Below are 7,940 nucleotides of genomic sequence, written 5' to 3' on the forward strand. Positions count from 1 at the left end.
TGTTAAAAAATCCGAGGGGGCGATTTTTTTTTTCTCACAACAACGAAAAATACTGGCAATGTAATGAATTGACACACCAAGCTTTTTTCCTTCTCACTGCTCTACAATATATTTGCTTCTTTATTTGTATTCCGGATTTACCCCTCTCGTGCTGTTCTTTTCCTCTGATCTTTAATAACAGATAGTACATTATTAGATGGCTAGATTATTACACTTTGGTTAACAGACTAACATTGATTTCCTCCATTTATAAATTGGCTCTGTAATTATACCATAACCTTTTCTCCTCTATCCCTTAACTCGTCTTCCTATACAGATTTACTTACCTCTAGTCAGGATTAAAGAAACATTAATCTGGTTGATTTTTTATTTTCAGGATTGAATGTTCAAATCAAGGCCTAAAACCTGGCATTTCATAAGAAAGTGACTAATATATAAACCAAATGTAATATTGGATAAAACACTACACCAAATGGACAGACACAGATTAAAAGTAAAGTCCCCTAGTTTGTCTCTATAGTCTAACTGCCATGAGAAAAATCAAATCAATGTTCCACAATCCGCCACTAGATGTCGCTCATTGTACCAATACGGTTTATATAATATAAAAAACTTTGCCTGGAAAACGCGGACGTTTTGGTCACCCATCCGACTGTGTTTACAGCTAAACAGACGCTAACATTAAGACTACAAGCTCACTTGGGGTTGAGGCTTGTTTACACGTTGCTTGACCCACACATCTGATCTAAACATAGTAACGTGTGTTGGGGAAAATAATTATTTATAGTTATTTAATAATTGTGACATTTATTGTACTTTTTGATGGATGAATGATGCTCAAGGTGAGGGGGCAATGCCCCCTTTTGCCCCCTCGTGGCGCCGGGCCCGTCTTGGTAGCTGTTATCACATCATTTCTGTGTTTCTCAGAAAAAAAACGACACATTTATAATTAATCAAATGATGCATAGCCTACTAATAGGTTTCATATACTCATGGACCTAGGGGTACGCAAAGATGATTTCAGTCTAGCAAGGGTAACAACAGCAGAGGTACTCATTAAACTGAGCGCCCTCCAACTTAACAAGGCCACTGGCCACGACAATATCCCCTCCAAATTCCTCAGAGACACAGCAACCGCCATCTCACCAGTCATAGCTCACATAATTAACCTCTCCATAAAACAGGGAAAAGTACCCAAAGACCTCAAAATTGCAAGAGTAACCCCCCTGCACAAAAAGGGCAGCAAATTGGAACCAGGCAACTACCGCCCTGTTTCTATACTTACCTCCATCTCGAAAGTCATGGAAAAAATAGTATATGAACAGGTCGAAAAAGTACCTCGTGGAAAAGAAACTAATCTATGAATTTCAATCTGGCTTTAGAACATCCCACTCCACTGACACATGCCTTCTTTATTTGAGCGACCACATCAAACAAGAGGTGGACGAGGGCAAGTACTGCGGCATGGTTATGCTGGACCTACAAAAGGCTTTCGACACTGTCAATCACCCCATTCTGATTGACAAGCTAAAAGCAATTGGTTTTGATAAACTATCGGTGAGCTGGATGCAATCCTACCTGGAGGGGAGAGAACAGATGGTGGAGGTAAACGGTACTCTGTCCCCCCCCCTCCCAGTGAGCTGTGGTGTTCCACAAGGAAGCATATTAGGTCCGTTACTGTTCCTAATTTATGTAAATGACATGTCATCAGCATGTGACTGCAACTTGTTCCTGTTCGCGGACGACTCAGCCCTGCTGGTCTCTGACAGGAACAGGTTGCAGGTTGAAAAAACCCTCAGCTCCGAGCTCGGCAGAATCTGCACCTGGCTCGCCGATAATAAATTATCATTACACCTGGGTAAAACAGAGTTCATTCTCTTCGGTTCGAAACATAATCTCAGCAAATCCGACAACTTTTCAGTTGCAGTGGGCGACATTATTGTCACAAGTAAGAAGGAAATTACATACCTAGGATCTATTCTTGAGGCAAACCTCTCCTGTGACAAAATGGCATCCAATGTAATAAAAAAAGTCAATCAAAGAACTAGATTCCTATACTGGATCTCCTCTCTGGTAAACAAAAACACCCTGAAAACTCTGGCAGGAGCACTCATTCAAGGGTACTATGACTATGCTTGCACGTCATGGTACCATAGCACCTCCAAGCTGCTAAAAATAAAACATCGCAAAATAAACTGGTCAGTCTACTGCTTGACCTTTCATCTAGAACCCACCTCACCTCTGCCCACTTTGACAACCTAGGATGGCTTAGAGTAGACGACAGAGTACAGCTACTTGCAATGGGCCTGGTCTACAAGATCCACTACACCTCTATGGTACCCATGTACATGTCAAAATTCTTCCCAAAGGTCAAGGAATACCATGATCATAACACCAGAGGGAGCTCCACAAATCATGTGAAACCCAGATTTGGCACAAAAAAGGGGGAATACACGTTTCGCAATTATGCCACATCAAGGTGGAACGCTCTTCCCACAACTGTAAAGGAAAGTAAAACTATACTTACCTTCAAAACCTCTCTTAAAGAGCACCTTCGGGGGAGAGCATTGCAAAACTGGCCCCGGTAATGGTACAAAATCTCAACCTGTCGTTCAATGGACAGCTTCCCCCCCCCCCCATCTATGTATATACTCGCATTTTAGACTCTGTTACTAACTGTATATCTGTAGACTTGGTATGTCTTAAATGTCCGGTTAGGATGTATTAGAACGAAATCTAAAATGAAAATTGTAAACAAGCAATCTGTATGTAAAAAAACCAAATTGTAAATAAGCCATCTGTATGTCAAATATGTCTTAAATGACATGATGAATTGGAAATGGGGGACCCTGATGTAAACAAGACGAAAGTCTTTCTCTGGTCTGCATCCCCTTAACAATTGTATGTTTTGAGCTGTACTGTACTGTACCCAATATACAAGCTGTTAATAAACTTTTCAATCAATCAATCAATGGACAATAGCAAGTGGATTTTGGAAATTTTTCAAACAGCGTTTTTCCTATTACTTAAAGTGGACCTATCATGCTATATTTGAAATATATATTGTAGGGCCATACCTATATTTTAAAGGATCAAAATCCCAAACAGATCACCCATTGTAGCCATCCCACATACTGCTCAAACCCCTCTTTTGAAGCCCTGTTAGAGAAACTCAGATTTTGGGTCCTTAGCTTGAACAAAAAAAAGAAGAGGAGGCGGAGCTAATGCCTAATCAGAATTCGACCGGAGATAAAATTAAATTCGGTTGTGATAAAACGCCATCCTGTTTAAACCACGTCAAGGATTATTTGTGAAATATGGAGCTCAAATGCCTTTTCTCTTACAGGTTTATCACAAGGTGAGTTCTTTTTTTATTTCCTGCTTTTTAAACACATGTGCTCTTCAGTAGGCTACAGGTTAGCTCTGAGTGTTAGCGAGGCTTGCTAATGTAAACAAAAACGAGATTACGTCCAAAATACGTCAGGCATTGTTTCTCATAGCAACTTTCTCTGGGTCCGCCGCCAATTTGACGTCAAATCAGTATCCGCTCGTTGTACCCCTGTTTTTAAAATATGTGGGTACGGAGGAAAAGAGAGAGGGTTTTATTTTCTGACGCTACGTGAGTTCCCCGACGCACCGGGGACACATATGTATGTATAAAAGACATCACAAAGTGCATTTTGCATGATAAATCCCCTTTAAAACTGATCTATAATGCATTATACCATCATGTATTAAACATGCAAAAAGTAGTGTAAAGATACTCCTTCTTAAACAACATTTAAAATCTGCATGAGGTCCTCTAACTTAGCTGTTTAGTTATGTCAGCACATTAAATAAAGTTGTGTTGTGATTTAGTTGCAGAAATAATGTCCAAACACATTTTAAGATTCAGAGCATTCTGATAATGCACATTCCCCTTAACCATGTCCACAACATGGATGTATAATAAGTCCACACCCCTGCATCTTTCAACATGAGGCATTGTATCAGATACCTCAAAGGAGGAAGCCTGACACCTGCTGACCAACTGTGAGCAGTACAACCACACTGAGGTCTGATCGCTCTGTCTCTTCAAAGTAAGTGCATGATTTGAAGTACACAAACAGCAACACCATATTCTGGTCACTCTGGTCCTGTTCCTCTCATTTGGTTAAGTGAGTGTTATCCTTGAGCTTCCTTTTTATAATAATCCACACAAATCTCTGAGTACAATCTGCACCCAAAGCCCAACATGAAGCACTTGGTTTATAAAATAAAGTGCTTTTGGTATGGTTCCATAGATAAAAGAGGCCCTTAAAGCATGTCTAAAAATGTTACATGTTGGTATTATTCCCTTATGTGGTTGTAGGTTATCAGGGTACAATTTGGCTCTGGGGTTGAGGATTTACTGTTTTCCTGAAGCATGATTATGCCTGATTTCCAAGACACTAGGAGACAGGGCAATTTAAGCACAGGGTGACAAGACACAGGTGGGACCAATCAGGGGCGGGGCTGACACTGATGAGCACAGGAGACACAGGATGGATGACAGGTGCAAACAATCAAGAAGCCTGGAACGAGAGAAAGCAAACATAAACAACATGAACCTCTCTAGCATTTCTGTCGGTGCACAACAAATTATTGATGATTGATGAAAGGTTACTTAAACATTTTTTCTTAATGTTCTAAAAATATTTGGGGCCCCTGTCAGTCACGGGCCCTTAGAATCGTCCTAACTTTTCACCCCCTTACGGCACCCCTGGCAACACCATCACTGGTCCTGTTCCTCTCATTTGGTTAGGTGAGTGTTATCCTTGAGCTTCCTTTTTATGATAATCCACACAAATCTCTGAGTACAATCTGCACCCAAAGCCCAACATGAAGCACTTGGTTTATGAAATAAAGTGCTTTTGGTATGGTTCCATAGATAAAATAGGCCCTTAAAGCATGTCTAAAAATGTTACATGTTGTTATTATTCCCTTATGTGGTTGTAGGTTACCAGGGTCAAATTTGGCTCTGGGGTTGAGGGTTTGCTGTTTTTCTGAAGCATGATTATGCCTGATTTCCAAGACCATTAAAGAACACGTGGTTTCATGATCACCTATTATCTAGAAATTCAATTCGTTTTATTGTAGTGGATTTCAATATTATTTCATTAGAGCAATGAGTTGCAGCTCAACTGTCTGTCAGGTCCCCATGATCGAGTTTGTTTTTCCATCTGCAATGTTTGTGCTGTTAACATTTTGTTACTAAGAGAAAATATATAAAATATGCTAAATGTTGTGTGTGTCTTCACTGTCTCAAAGAACTAGTCAGATATTGTGTACATTCAGACATTTTACAGCAATGGTTAACAACTTGTGTCAGATTAAGCCTAATCTGATTTTAGATGTAGGTCATTAGTTAAAGAATTAGGAAGATTGACGTATTTAGCGGAAGTTCTACCAATGGTAATTAAATGCGGAATTGAACATGTGACGTTTTGCAGCAAAGAACAAACCTTTTACTTCATAAAGCAACCAATCTATTAAACGAATTTGTAACATTAAGTAACCCACAATGTTAAACAGTAAGAGTAGTAGTCACATTTCGTGAACCCTTTGATGAGTACTGTGACTGTCACCGGTGTGATCATTCTATAACACAATTTAAGTCCGGGGGAGAAATGCTAACGCTAATGCTAGCATCGGCGATCGCCGATCTTTTCTACTTCATGCTATCTGCACACATGGTTGACATTAAACATTAAAAAGACCAGGCAGTTCAGAGAGAATCAAAGGAAGCTAGGCAGCTTTGCATGACATTCTTCTGGACGTGTTTCATTGTGGTAATAGTGAGGGTAGGCAATCGTTTTGTTGACAAGACAGTAGTGACGGCCATCTTGGTGACGTGTGTTGTTCTGCGCATAGACTAGTGATGTGTCGGTCGCGAACGAGCCGGTTCAAAGAGCCGGCCCTTTTAAGTGAACGACGGGAGCCGGCTCTTGCCCGCGAACGAGCCGGTTTTTTTTTTTTTTTTTGCGGAGGGATCTAGATCGGCTTGAAGGCACATTATGCAATGTGTGCACTGTGAACATTATCCCGCTTATTACATGGCCACATTCTCAACAAAGTAACGACATGACTCCCAATATTAATTTAAATGCTTTTATGGATTTAGAAAATGATTTTATTGATTTAAAAAATAGTTTTATGTATTGATTTAAATTGACATGCATCCGCTAAGAAAAGTAGTCCGTTGTTACTGTTTGAACTAACGTAGCAACGGCAGGAACTGCTTCGATAGTGTTTTTGAGGAGCTTTTTGATTACAGATTTGAAAAAATCGTTGCTTGCTTTAAAAGTAGCACAATTCATGATGTCAAACCTTGGAAAGTATCTAGATATCCCTGCCCTAATGCCAAAGTAACTGGCAACTGAATATGTGTCGCCGTTTGATGTCTATGTCTGGGCCGCTGCGTAAAAAGGAGGGTTTCTGCCCCATTACTTCTCTTCTTACTTCGATAAGAATAAAACACGGAGGACGTCGGAGATCTCTTTTTCTCCCCCTCTTCTGACAGCCCAGCAGCTGATCTCAGAGCACGCTCCCCTCTCCTACAGGGGGGCGTGGTCAGCTGCAGCTCACAGAATCAGCCCCCTGCAAAAACAGCGCTGGAAAGAGCAAATAGAGCGAAATGAGGCATGGCTAAAATGCAGGATCTTTTATATAGGTCGATACAGTAGCCCCTTTTTTTAAATAGTTTTTATAGGTGTTGCTATCTGTTTTGTGTAGCGTGGTTCTACAAGCAAGTCAATGCATTCATTGGGTGGTATCGGAGAGTTACACGGGTCTGTAAATGCAATTGGCCACAGCAAATCATTTATATTAAACATGTAATTTTTACTTTTGAATACTTCAGTACAAAGGTTGTATTGAATAATTTAAGTGATATATGTGTACACATATAATTAGTCAAAACAGGGCTACATTTGATTTAATTAAAAGATATAATATGTGGTAAACTGAAGAGCCGTTTGGGAGCCGAAAGAGCCGGCTCTTCTTGGTGAGCCGAGCCAAATGATCCAGCTCACCAAGAAGAGCCGGAATTCCCATCACTAGCATAGACTGTAAAGGACGTAGTGTCCGTGACGTCACCCATAGGATTCTGCAGAGTTGCCGTGAAGCCCTTAGTAGGCGGAGTCGGCCACTAACGGCTTGACAGCAACGTCAGAGTCTAATCCCGCCTGCTCCAAATAAGGGCAAAGAGGCGGAGCCGAGGCGGGACCTGCTGCCTCCGAACTGGAAGTAAACAGAGCTAGCTCAGGCTAAGAAGCTAAGCTAACATGAAATACATGCATACCAAGTTACTGCTAACAGTGTAGTTCCCCTATATAAACGTTACATTCATAATCAAATGAGACAATCTGCAAGAGAATTAGCTATATTTTGTTATCTTAATGCTTGTCATTCACATGTTAACAAAATAAGTACCGATACAGAGCAGAACAGAACAATTGTGCCGATGTTCAGTTTAATAAGCCTTGTTCAACATAATTTATTTAGCTAATACTACAGCAGGCGAACCAAGTCTGCGTTTCGCTGCATTCCTTGATCTCCAGTTATAACGACGGACTCCACCGCCCGGACCTAACGGAGCCGCAGTGGGCTTGCTCCGGGACGCCGGCTGGAGCTAGCCCCATGCGGCTCCGTTAGCTCCGGTGGCCACCACTGGGATAATTGGGTCCCCTATTAACATTTGCTCCCGTTTAGCATTATGGGCGTCATAGCCATAGACCAGGGGTCTTCAACTAAAATTCAACGAGGTCCAGTTAGAGAAAATGTCCCCATGCAAAGGTCCGGAATATCAAAATGTCTAACTTGCTTCATGAATTAGTGTGATATATATTGAAGTAGCCTGCAGCTTTATCAACGTCTGCATGTAATCAACAACTGACTGCCAATCAAATAAAGAAAGTACA

This window comes from Gymnodraco acuticeps, unplaced genomic scaffold (genome assembly GCF_902827175.1).
Source record: "Gymnodraco acuticeps unplaced genomic scaffold, fGymAcu1.1, whole genome shotgun sequence".
NCBI classification, from domain to species: domain Eukaryota; kingdom Metazoa; phylum Chordata; class Actinopteri; order Perciformes; family Bathydraconidae; genus Gymnodraco; species Gymnodraco acuticeps.